The sequence below is a fragment of the Falco rusticolus genome, chromosome 20 (genome assembly GCF_015220075.1).
Source record: "Falco rusticolus isolate bFalRus1 chromosome 20, bFalRus1.pri, whole genome shotgun sequence".
Taxonomy (NCBI): Eukaryota; Metazoa; Chordata; class Aves; order Falconiformes; family Falconidae; genus Falco; species Falco rusticolus.
The window spans coordinates 4,384,142-4,395,853 of record NC_051206.1 but is presented as its reverse complement, the minus strand read 5'-3'; the positions used below and the strand labels follow the sequence as shown (position 1 = coordinate 4,395,853).

The window sequence follows — 11,712 nt, the reverse complement described above, 5'->3', positions numbered from 1 at the left end:
TGAGCTGTGATGGGACAGGGATGCAGCAGTGCCGTTTCAGCCATTTCCTCTCCTGCCAGAGCCAGAACTGCGTGTGTGTGCAGAAGCCGTTTCAGATATGTGCTCCCTTCGTTCATATTTCTGCTGCCTTACAGCCAAAGCAGGTCCACCTCCCGGCTGCTACTACCCAGCCTAGTAGTGCACTAAGCCACAGATCTTCTTTTACCCTCTGGCAGTCTAACTATCTTCTCTAATGTAATTAAAATGATAATTATTCCCTGTCCAGAACATTTCTCTTACTTATAGTCTGTGGAAGTATTAAAGTTGATTAAACACATATGCTGCTGGTAGATAGCTCCTCCAATCACATATGGAGTGATAAAGGGTTAGGTAAGGGAGGGCAAAATATAATGCAATACTCTGCTAATGCAAAAGAAAGGGCAACCGAAAAAAGCAGAGTCTGTAACAGTGGGAAAGCCTGCATTGAACAAAAAGACCTCTTTGCATAAGGTAGGGCTAGGGCAGTAGGGAGAACAAGCTATAGAAGTTTTGAGAGAGCTGGGAGAGCATTTCTTACCTCTTTACCTGGTACAGGTCAAATCTCTGCACCGCCAAAACTGATCGTTCAGCCAGGAGACAACCCTAATACTCTGCTCTCACCAGGTATTTGTGCAATTACTTTGCTTGTCTTCAGTTTGTGTGAGGTGCTCGTGCTTAGTTTTGAGTGAAGTGCAAATGCAGAGAGGTGGCATACATAGGCGTATGCCAGATAGATCTGATCTGTCCATCTGTCCATATTTGTCTATGTATCCATATGCCTAGCCATGTATTTATTCCTATAATTATTTGCTTTTCCTTTACATATGTCTTCTCTCAATCTTAATAGAACAAATGGAATCAGAGAGGCAATATTATTAACAATTATTTCCTGGTGTGTTTTCCTGCACACTGAAATCAATTAAGCAAGGTCTGAGGTGTGTGGAGATATATGTATATAAAAATAAAAATACCACCTGAACCAATAGGTGGCTTAGGGCTGAGAGCAGTTGGTGTTGGCACCAAGGGGCCCTGATGCTATGATATTTTTCCCCTTAGGAGTACCTGCGTGGGCACTGGTACGGGAGCAATGCACCCATCTCAGGCGCTGCACTGTCCCAAGCACCCATATGCTATGAGTAAGCGACCGTGGAAACCCATGGCAGTTTGGGGCCTGAAAAACACTATGGAGGAAAGCTTGCAGGCTTTTATGGATAAAAAGAAATTCGGTTTCCAAGGCTTTCAAAGAATTTTAACTACTGTGAAAACTAATACAAAGCAAAGCTCATTCCCTGATTTCAGACTAGACACAAACTGCTGAAGGTGGCCATCTTCCTCACCACAAACAAGTGTATCTTTACCTTAAAAGTATTAGTAAGACTGCGAGGAGAAAGGGACAGAAATAGCACTTGCTTTCACAGTGTAATTGCCTATATTCCATCTGGGGAAGATGTGTACGTTTTCTAATTTGCAGAAGTCACAAGCTAAAAAGCTTTAAAATGTACTTCCCCCACCCTCCCCATTTTCCTCCCATGGAAAAAATGCTGAGGTAGACTTTTCTTTCTCTGTAAACAGGATGCATTTTATCATTGTGGTAGGTACACTGCAAACCATTACAAAGAAAAGAGAGTGGAAGTCAGAGGGGGAGAGAGAGAGAATGACAAAAGCTTCACAGATTGAATTTGCTCCCCTGTATACTGGAGAGAAAGAATAGGACCATGTTGGTATGGAATGAGGTCTTTGATCACATGAAAAAGTGGAGGAAGCTGCAGAGGTAGGGGCAATTTTTGAATAACTAAAAATTTTTTCTGGTGCATACTCTTTGCTGATTTTATTCCTTTCTAATCACTGTCTCTGACTATTCACTTTGCTGCTGCTGTCAGCAAAGTTTTGTGGAAGGAACCCAGGATCCTTTTCTTGCTTCTTCAGTGACAAAGGTGCGTTATTTGGGCTGCGTTATTTTGTAAGACTTTTTGTAATTTTGTAATTTCATAAGACTTATTTTTATAAGACTTCAGCTGCTGAAGGCAAAGGTTTACATTCACCCACTTTCTTGACACACACATTTTCTGCCTGCATAGCCTTCTGTTAACCTGGCTGTACCTCAGGTCTGTTCACTTTTTAATATACACCTGCGTGATACCCTAGTACAAGGGTTAGGTTCAGAGTCTATAGCTGCAGCTGTAAATAACAGAAATATCTGGCTCTTACTGCCAGAAAATATTCTACCATGAGGATTCCCTTTTGCAGGGCTTCTTTTCCCTTTATTTAGGTTATGCCTTGACCACACATCCATGCCACAGAAAAAGCCATAGAGGATTTTTCCCCTAAGGGAGGCCATGGCTATCCATGAGAAACTCAAATCTAAGGATCCAGCCTATAACTTATTTGTACATCCAAGATGTCCAAGCCTGGGATGTAGTTCATGTGATCCTACCTTTGAACCAGTTCTGTGTGCTCCTGCCCGCTCCAGTACTTTGCCCACTGGTGGTAGTGTCCCTCAATGCCTAAGACAGAGCCTTGCAGGGCATGTAGTATGGCTTTCTGACTCAGCCTTTGGATAAATTGAAAGCTCTTCATGACCATTTATCTTGCTCTGGTGCACGAATGGATGATGAGTAGACCCTGTTCTAGTTTGTCCTCTGCCCATCCATCATCCGCCCTGCCACCTGCTATCCTCTTAATGAAGGGAACAGAGACAGATGAGAGCTAGACAGACAAATGGACGAAGACTGACAAAGGGATGTGCTCCTGCGTTTCACTGCTCTCAGCACCATGTGAATAAGGGATACATGGAGCTAACTGAACTACTTCCCCGTGATGGAAACTGTTCCAATTGGATTTTTTCTGTATTTTATTCTCTTGGGGATTTGCAGATAACACAGTTAAGTTGGGAACAGCATCTGTGCAGACAGACACAGCTGTAGGTAAAGCAGAAATCATTAACTAAGAGAATATTGGTGGGAACAACTGCTTCCATAGAACACTACCGTACTTTTGTGATATAACCTGCTACAACATGGCGCACACAAAGGGAAAAGGTGATGTCTCTGCACAAGTAGGAGAACCCTTTGGCTTCCTGCCACACTAATGTTTTATGAGGAACCCAACACAAAGGTGATTGATATCTGGGCAAGACTGCAGTGGCCTTTGGGTGAGGCTTATATTCACAGAGTAAGATATCTACAGCATTAATTGTACTTGGGACTTTTATGGCAAGTAGAACTTAAAGCAGTTTGCAAAAGCAGGCACTCTCTAGTATGCTATCCCTTGTGCTGCGTTGGTATGTCACCCTGTGCCTGCCAGTCATGCAATGGAGATAATAAAAAATTTATCTCTGGCAACTTTCTCATTTATGATCTTAGGTTAACACTGCCTACAAGGAGGAACTCTACCCTTATATTTGACTGTTGTCAGAGAAACAGTGACGGAGTACTGGTTTCCTGACAGCCGCCTCTCTCCCAGAGAAACCACTACAGAGTTTCTTCTAAACCCAGAGAAGATTTGCTCCTATGCCAAGAGAACATATAAAAGGATGTGTAAGGGCACCATCTAGAGCCCCTGCTACAGTGGCATTAGCAAAGACATCCAACTGAAATGAATTGTAATGGAATTGCCATTTGTTTTAAGGAGGGAAAATGGAAATTCATTATCCTGCAGGAGGGTGAGGGGATACAAGCATATTCTTGCCCCAGATGCCAGTTTCAGCAAGCAGTGACACAAGCTGGGAGTAGAAGTTCCCAAACATTTACACGGATCCAGAAAGTTGCCTGGTTTGTCTCCATCCTGTAGTGACTGGCTTTCTTTTCTCCTAAGCTCATGCTCAGAGTTCCCTGCTAAAAACTACTGCTGCCCTCACCATTGCTAATGCATATTGACATCCTAGAGACTCTCCACCCTCGTTTAACTTGTCAGAAAATATTACTGTTGTAAGTACTGTTGATGCCATAAGTTATGTCTTATGTCACCTTTCGAGGGGTGAGAAAGGATGGAGGTGCAGTCTCTGAAGTTTCTTTGTTCAATGAGTTTTTGAACAAGGCAGAAGAAAATTGTTGGTGTCGTGTGTGTGTGTGTGTCCCCCCCCCCCCGCCTTTTTAAGCAAGTGTTTTGGTTACAGGAAACAAAATAATAGGTGCATAGCTTTTTGGTGTATACCCATTTCCTGGAAATACGTTGGATTTAAAAACCCTTGTTGCAACGTCACCAGGAGTTTTCATGCCCCTCCACATAACCTGAGGAGATACTGTGCCAGCTGCATGCAGGACTACCTTGTGTTTATCTTCCTGAGGTTAGTACCAAAAGGATATAGTAACTAGCATGGATGCTCAGGGATTTGAGAGAATGACCTGGTAAGAAGGCAGACGGCGTTACTGTGGTGCACATACAACTCAGCTGCAGAATACCAGTGCGCTGCTTCCCAGCAAACAGCCCATTGCCACTGGCAGTTTGCTCTGTGGCATGGATGTGTGGTCAAGGCATAACCTAAAAGCAGTAAAAATTTGTTGCAACCTGCTGAGCCACCTGCAGATTGCAAAGCGTGCCTGCTTACATAAAAACCCAGACCTGATGAGAAGCTACTGCATCCAAGTTGTACTGGGTCTATTACAGACAGGTAGCTGACTCCCCCGGTAGAAGCAAAACACCCGATTACCTCTGGCACGGTGTTTGGCATATTCGCAGAGCCCCAGGAAACAAAAGAAAGACAGAGGGATGCACGATCAATAATTAATTGCCATACTCAGTGTTTTACTGAGACATGATTACACTGTCCTAAAACTGCCTTTTCTTTTTCTCTTCTTGTTCAAGCTTTTTCAAGCTTTCTGTCCACCAAATCCTTTTTGGAGTGAGCATCATGGCCATGACTGTTTTCAGTCCTGACTGGGTACCAACGCTGTAATAAACACAAATATCTTCCAGGCCTCTGAGCACATCCAGTACAAAAGCCACATGAACACTAATTGTGTCCCTGTGTACTACTTCTGGATGCTGTACACAGGCAGCGATGAACTTACCAGCTTGTTTGGCACCATCCAGATGAAGCCAGTGTAGCGCCAGTTATGCCTCTGTACCTCCTTTGCCAGCAGATAATTAGACCAAGGTGTTCCTGGTAAACAATGTGATACTCACCTGATTTAGCAGGAGATACGAGTTATGTTCTTTGCAAGATTTGTGAACTTTTCAACCCACACAGATTCTCCCTCCACTTACATGAGGATAATGTCTGAACATCTCACCAGCATGAATGCTTTATGCTACTGATGCTGCCACCAGCTAAACAAGAATTATTCCCATTTTGTAGGAAGAACTGAATCACAGATGGATCAAATGACTGATCACAGGGAGTAGATGGTAGCACCAGGAAATGAATGTCATTCAGATGCCTATCAACTATTTTGATTAATCTCTCTGAATCTGGCTCTACACGTGGTTATTGGTGAGCTTTTAGGGGCTTTGCCTCAAAATCAAGAGAAGCTGGCAATTTTTCAGTGTTTCAGGGTAAAATCAGATGCCATTTGTCATTGGGTCCCTTTGTTTAATCACACAATAGGACTTTTTCAGCATTTAAGGACAGTAAATTCCTTTCACATTGTGTCCCACAAGCACAGAGGATAGAAAGAGGCAAATCTGCTATTGCCTTGAAGTGAATCTCTAGCCTACCCATCTTGCAGCACCAGAATATTTGAAGAGAACTGAAAGCTTGTTAAGATCAATGAAAACCAAGCACAGACAGGGGTAGGGAAGGCTGCAGTGATTTTAATATCATGTTATGAAGGAAAGAGAAAGGTGCCTTTCTGCTTCAGCTGGAGGCAGAATGGGAAAAGACAGCTCTCTCTCCTTCCCTAAACAAACCCATCTGCAACACTTCCAATTTGAATCCAAATAATATCTGAGGTTTGGGATTCAGCAGCAAACTAGCTTTGAGTCCTTAATCCCAGCGCCTGATGTTTGGGGGTGCTGGGATTTGGAGCTAATTAATTCAGCCACCTGTAATTTTTGTTCAGATGTGCTGTCTGCCTTTTCCTTAGATATATCATATGGTTTGGAAGGCAAACAACAGGCAATGCTGGCCTGAATCCTAATCCCCCTGTACTGCCCCCACCCCCACCCCCTTTTTTTAATCTTTCCCTTATTCTTTTTTTTTTTTACACTTTTTCCTGTTTCTTCTTCTTTTCTTCCATCTTTCTCCTGCTGCTCTCTCCGTCTTCTGGGTCCTTACTCAAAAGAAGCCCAGCCGAAAAAAAAAAATATCTGACATTCAGTAAGTGATTCGGCTCCGCATGAACGGAACGGTCTTGTTCCCTACAGGGCTGTCTCCAGAATGTTGCTCCCAGTGCCCATCCCAGTCTCCCTGGCTGGTTACATCTAAGCACAGAAGATTCAGTGCTGAGTGTTCCTGTTGGGAGCAAGGCTTCAGGTGATAAATATTGCAAGATCTAGAAAACCCAGAAGTCCTGTCCTGGTTTCTTCCCCTTGGCAGCAAAAGGATGGAAGAAGAACAAAAAGATAATTAGTTTGGAGTTTTCAGAAATGAAATGGAAAAGGTTAGTTCATTCCCTTCTAATGCCAAGTGAAAGCTTGGGCTTAAACTATCCAAGCTGCAAGGTTCTGCCGCCAGTGAATGTGTCTGCTTGCTTGTTCACAAAACACCCTCTGCTTTTTTGTTCCTGTAAAAATAATGCCTTGCAATAACTAAAGCTGGAGTCAGTTTTCCCACATCTGTAGAGCCTGGAGCTGTGATTTTTTATGACTGCTTTTCATATTACATTAGCGCCAAGTGAGCCTGGGAGCCTCATTCTACTGGGTGCTGCACACACAGGCAGCAGGGAGGCAGCTGCAGCCCGAGCAGCTTGCAGCCCGAGGCCTCCGGCCAGAAACGAGCTCTCTGCAGCAGTTCTGGGCATTCATGCAGAGGCTTAATGGCTTCAGTGGGAGCGCCATACTGAGGAAAGGTGTCTCTTCAGATCTTATGCAGGCCCGGAGGCTAACGGGTACATGAAAAAATGAAGAGGGATGGAAGATGGCAGAGCAACAGGAAGAAGGTAGTGTTGTTGTATTGCTTACCTTTACATCCAGCTTTTAGGTGCCTAATAGAGATGCACTAAACCAATCAACAGTTTTAAGGCTCACCTCATCCTCTGCCTGGCCAGTATGAGCAGGATTGTGAGTTTCTGAGCTAGTCTGTTTGTATTTCCAAATCCCCACCAGATTTACCTTGATTTTAGAAGGGAAAATGATCAGTCTTTGCAGGATTTCCTAGTTCAATCCTTGTTTTCCCAGGCTTTTAAGGATGGCTGGTAATAAAACTTCCCCTAAACCATGTTTGTCATTTCACTTTACATAAATCGGTAGCAAACTAGAGAAAATCCTACAACTGCAAGCCCTTTCACATGGTTTGGAGGTCTCTCTTGCAAATATGTCCTATTGCTCCTGCCTGATCTTAGGTGTGCCTGGTAGACTCAGGTGTATGAAAACCCTTCTTTGTCTCCTGCTACCTTAGCAAGCATCCGCTTATATTCTTGTCTCATGCAATTAGGCAGCAGAGCTGTAGTTTCTGGTGCTGGCAGCTGTTCATTAACATTGTCATCCATGCTTGGGTCTGTCTTGAGGACTCGGGTTGAAGCACTTTGATACTGGTATAGTCAGACTGCTAATGCATGCTACCACTGTTTCTCTTGCAGAAATCCTTCTTTTGAAGGTACAGAGAGGCCACCCAGGTTGTTTCGATTGAAGGTCAGGGGACATCTGCAAGTGGTAGCAACAAATAGGCCAAAAGGACCCTGGAGCTCACAGGCCATTGCTGTTTGAATGAGATAAAGTTATAACTATTTAACATTCCTGGGTGTGAAATTAGAATGATCACATAATCTCCTTAGTCTCTGACTACAGGTCCAGCATGGGAATATGAAACTTAATTGGTATTTTCTTATCAATACACTCAAGTTGAGGGATTAAGGATAAGACTTTTAATACAACCTGAATTTTTGGAAGATGCTTCTGATTTTAGTGTGATCAAAGACGCATCACTGGTGCAGAGGGAGCCTGAAGAGAACATGTGCAGGAACATGAACATCAGTTCTCAGGGTGCACATACTCCGTACACATGATCCTACCCGTGCTGTTCTTCACCCACACACCTAAGGTACAGGCTGTGCAAAATGTCTCAATCAGTAACACAGACAGGTAGGAAATGCAAATGCGTTGTTGGTTGGTCTCTAGGTAGTTTTTTAGGTATTTTTATTGGTATAACAGTGCTTTAAATGATGTTCCATAAAAAAGAGCTGTGACCATGTGAATATATACACAAAGGACTCCTGTTGATTGCTCTGGTTTTATTTGCTGTATAAAGTTAAGGGCATGGTTAAAAACTTTGCTGAACAGTGATGATAAGATGAATCCCCTTAATGCATGCCAAAAGATGCATTACAACCACACAGCGCATCTCCTCTGTTGTCTCCTAAATACAGCGTCGTGAGTTACCGTGTTAATGCAAAACTCTTGCTGCCCTAACAAATATAGAGTGGCAGGTATAATATACCATCAACCCAGTCCCAGAGCACCAGCTGCTGGCTTTGTCAGGGTGACCTGGAGCAACAACAGGATGTGTGAATTGGTGTATTTTCCTCCGATTAAGTGCAAGCTCAGGGCTCCTTGGAGTACATTAGTGTGCAGGAATGCCCTCTGTGTGAGACTGCCTGCCAGCACACATCCATGTCCGTCTTCATTTACAGTGAAAGGCAGAGGTTTGTACCTTCTGTGGTAGTAAATGGGCAAATAGGACTGCAATAACCAAATCTGCAGTTCTTTTCTGTTATGGGAGCTCTTCCTATTTGTTCCCTCCCTGTCAGCTCCAAGCTGCATTTCTCTCTTCATTATGTCAGCTATAACTATATATCTCAACCCTCCTTCCTGGCTCCCCCTTGTTCCCTAGAGCTTTTCTTGTGAAGTTCTTGTATTTCATTCTTTCTTAACTGCAGTGATGTCCTCTGCCTGACCATCAACCTTAGAAGTTGAATGGATATAAGGAAATACTGCTATATAGGGGGATATTTCCATCACCTTGCTCTCTAAAATGTCTGGGTTCAAAGCACGTCTCCATAGACTCATAGTTGCAAGACAAATTCCTCTCGTGAGCAATTCAGAGCCAGACCTAGCTTAGGAGCAGAAGCAGCTTGGAGTGAGGAGGAGCCGACCATATCAGTTTAATAATTATCCCTGTGTGAATGAGAACTTCTGTGCAGGCACCCCTGAGTGCAGAGATGATAAGACAATTGTATCGTAGCATATATACTCACTGGGCTGTGTCTTCTCTTTAAAACATTCAGTGTTGAAGGCAGTTTGAGACTGACAGAGCCATAGTCCAGATGGTGACCTAATCCAGCCTGTGAATTTCAGTGGGTCCTGCATTAGCATGAATTGGGCCTGATTTTCCTCTCACAGCACTGTATATCAGAAGTATTTACAGTTTTGTATTCCCACATTGTAACCAGCAGAAGAGCTGTACTTTATATTCTCGGCTTCAGTGGCTGAAAGGGTAGAAAGCGAAGAGGGTGTTTTATTCCTAGAACTCAAAGCATTTACCATTTTCTTCATTTTACAGATGGAGGTGGGGACACACGGAGGGGCATGACTGCATATTTTAAGGGTGTCATATATGAAGTCAGTAGTAATCTGGGAAGATTCTCATAAATCCCAAGACCAAGCAGTATTAGAGAGACCAGAGGAAACGCCTTGCAGAGAACTGCAAACACCTCCTTTCCATGGAGCCAGAATCCCATCAAACTCAGACAGCCACCAGTACTGTTCTTGGCACCATGGTGCCAAGTCTCCTGAAATTGCCATGCTGCTTAATCCTTCGTGCCTAGCATAACAAGATGCTTAATTAAATGTACCGTTTCCTCTTCCAAGTAACGTTTCAGGAGTAAATGGAACCCTTGGCCTCGATGAACAGGCCATTTTGTGTGTAGTTATTAGAGTCAGTTTGTGAAATGAGCTTGCTGTGCTGCAGAGATGGTTACGGCAATGCAGCTGTCAAAGACAGCGCTGGGATCGCAGAGGGCAGAGGTGAGGCCGCCCAGGGCAGCCTCCCTGCTCCGACAAGGTGCAGCCTGGAAAACCTCCAGTCCCGGGATGCAATAGTGTCCCAGTCCAGCCCCGGTCACTCCGGTTGGTGCCTGACAAAGCAGGACTTTGTTACTCATGAGACCAGTAACAGGACATGTCACATCACTGTGCAGGGCTGCGTGAGCCCACCCAGGCTGTGCTGTCATCAGCCTCCTTTAAATTAACTTTCCTTCTCTGTGTGGGATAGCATCAAACTCCTGAAATTAGGAGCCTGGTGATACCTGGCTCCTTGGGGGGTGATACCTGTTTTTAGAGGTGAAGTGTACAACTGGTGAAAACTAAACCTGTGTGGGAAAACAACACCACGTCTCTGCACGGTGCAGAGCTGTCAGGTTATGCCTACAGCTGTAAGCGTGCTTTGCCCACGCTCGGGGCCAGCTGGATGTGAGCCAGGCCTCAAGTGGAAACCGTACAGAGGTACTGGTGCAGTGCCAGCACCGGGCTAGTAAACTCTTCTGAGAGGCTGGGAATTTTACGCTGGGCTCAGCATCGCTCTAAAACTGGTCCACCTCGTTTGGACTGGAGCTGGCTCACACCTGCCTGTAGCTGACCCTGTAGATACTCCTTTAAATCCATCATTTGCATGCTAGTTCTCTGCATAACGATGCATCTCACCCAGCATAATTACTGTCCAACTCGGTCCTTAAGGTCAGAAGCTGGTTCCGAGGAGTTAAAAGTATATCCGGGAAACTCTGGGTGAGCTGGTACGCACAGGCTCAGGCGCTGTCTGGAATAGTTCAGTTCAGGAGGCTGCACTTAATTAAAACTGCAAAATGGAACAATTAGCTGAGACTTGAAGATTTCCTACAGCCTCAGCTGAGTGTAACGGGTGTTTTCTAATCTCTCTATTTATCTTATTGTTAATCTGTAGCTATCAATTAAAATAATTCTCCAAACTTTGATGGGTACATTTGGAAACTACTCAGATAACAACAGAATCATTTAACTTTTTGTTTGTGAAGCTTAATTTGCCTTTACTTTTTCCAGTGCTTGCCATTTTTAAAGGGAGTTTGTGCTTTGATCTCAGACCTGGTATGTTACGGAGGATGCAGCTGGGGTACCAATGCTGGCTAGGCTGGCAGAAAAGGCAGAAGTATAATTTATGGCAGTTTTCAGAAGCTGTAGTAACTGCCAGTCATGCTGATAGTTTTAGTCAGTTGTGGAAAACCATGCAGCAGAGTCTTGGGCCAGGAAAAAGCAGTTGAGGTATGGAGCCTTTGAAGTCTGAAAATTGATTTTCTTCAAAAGGAAAGAAGCTTCCTATCAGCTCACAGCTACAGTCATGGGCAGTGGTGGCTTTTTCCTGTAGTCACAGTTCAAATCCAGACTAAGAGTTAAAGAATAAATAGTGTGTAATGCTTAGTCAGTTACAAGGCATTACTTTAGGTCCATTTTCTGCTTGTCAGGCAGGGGGCATCTAATTGAATTGGCACTGGTGGGAAACTATATTGCCAGTTCAGGGTGTCACAAACTTCTGCTGATGCAAGGAAGCACAGCTCAGTAATTTTGCTAACATGTCACCCTGTCAGCGCATCCCAGGCCACCTTGCAGGGAGGCTCTCTGGGCCCGGGGAAG

The 11,712-nt window shown here is 44.2% G+C and overlaps 1 protein-coding gene across 14 annotated transcripts in view; it reads left to right on the top strand.

Annotated features, from left to right (window-relative positions):
- The first annotated feature begins 1,644 nt into the window (after window positions 1–1,644).
- Window positions 1,645–11,712, top strand: part of DUSP26 (dual specificity phosphatase 26) — a 41,452-nt gene continuing 31,384 nt past the window's right edge. For 12 of the 14 annotated variants that reach the window (XM_037371465.1, XM_037371464.1, XM_037371462.1 and 9 more), the window contains exon 1: window positions 1,645–1,789. The gene's annotated coding sequence lies outside the window, so the exon portion shown is untranslated. Of the gene's footprint in view, window positions 1,790–6,321; window positions 6,558–6,997; window positions 7,056–11,712 lie in introns of those variants that run through there. The other 2 variants (XM_037371460.1, XM_037371463.1) reach the window with 2 other exon arrangements.